Genomic DNA, 1,498 nt, shown 5'->3' on the forward strand with positions numbered 1-1,498 from the left:
CCCCCCCCCAGCTGCAGGGTGTCTGTGGTTCCCTGGCAGGGCAGGGAAAGGGGGTGCTGGGGCTGAGCCCCCCCCCTTCTTTTTTTTTAATTTTTAGGCCTTGTTTGGGGCAACTTTGCTGCTTAAAAAGCCCAGTGGCGGGGGGGGGCTGGGAAGGGGAGGCCTGCTGCAAGTGCCCCCCCCTCTCCCCAAACCCTGGGATGCAGAGTCATTGGAAAGGAGGCTTTGCAAGCATCTTGATTTAGGTTTTATTCTATTTATTTCTTTATTATTTCCATCCCCCCCCCCTCCCCACTTCCTTCTCCAACATCGATTTGAGCTGCCATTAAAGAAATCCCACTCTCAACCCCCTTTGTGAGAGCTGGGGGGGGGCAGATCTGGAGAGGGAGGGGGTGATAATTTATCCTGGGGAGTTTATATGTAAAGCTCATGAGCTGGTTTTTTATTATTATTATTTTTTATTTAGTTATTTATTCCCCTTTCACATCCTGCTTTGGTGTCACTAAGGGAAAGGACGAGGCCGGGAGGATAAAACCTATCGCCAGGACGCGTAACCGTGACTCCTTTTCCAGTTTTTCCCCCCCAAAACCAGGGAAAGGGCTTTGGGAGCCAGTGGGGAGTTGGGATTTGGGCTGTTTTCCAAGGAACATCCCAGCCCCCGGAGCTGAGGCCGGGAAAGCAGAGAAAACCCAGCCCTAAAAAAAAAAATAATTAAAAAAAATATAAAATAATAACATTAAATAACAAGACGATGAGTAAACAGCAGCCAAAGCCTGGCCTGTCTTAAAAATAAGATGATATTTTTAATATAATCCTATATAGGCGAGAAATCAAAGCAAAGAGGGGGAAAATAGGGGGGGAAAGGCACCTGGGAGGGGAGAAAAAGGAGGTTTAATGCAGGAAAAAGCGGAAAATCTGGGGAGAAATGGCAGCCCCAGGTGCTGGGAGGGGGGTGCTCCCCCGCCCCCCCACCCCCGAGCACCCCAGGGGGAAATAGCAAATATAGGGAGAAAAAGGGGAAATATAGAGGGGAGAATGGGAAATATAGGGAGAAAAAAGGGAAATATAGGGAGCAAAAAGGGAAATATGGTGGAGGGAATTGGAAATATGGGGTGAAAAAAAGGGAAATATAAGGGGGGAAAGAAAAATGGGGGGGATAGGAAATATAGGGAGAAAAAAGGGAAATATGGTGGACTGAATTCCCCCCCCCAGCTGCAGGGTGTCTGTGGTTCCCTGGCAGGGCAGGGAAAGGGGGTGCTGGGGCTGAGCCCCCCCCCTTCTTTTTTTTTAATTTTTAGGCCTTGTTTGGGGCAACTTTGCTGCTTAAAAAGCCCAGTGGCGGGGGGGGGCTGGGAAGGGGAGGCCTGCTGCAAGTGCCCCCCCCTCTCCCCAAACCCTGGGATGCAGAGTCATTGGAAAGGAGGCTTTGCAAGCATCTTGATTTAGGTTTTATTCTATTTATTTCTTTATTATTTCCATCCCCCCCCCCCTCCCCCCC

This window comes from Calidris pugnax, unplaced genomic scaffold, assembly GCF_001431845.1.
Source record: "Calidris pugnax isolate Ruff unplaced genomic scaffold, ASM143184v1 scaffold324, whole genome shotgun sequence".
Lineage (NCBI taxonomy): Eukaryota > Metazoa > Chordata > Aves > Charadriiformes > Scolopacidae > Calidris > Calidris pugnax.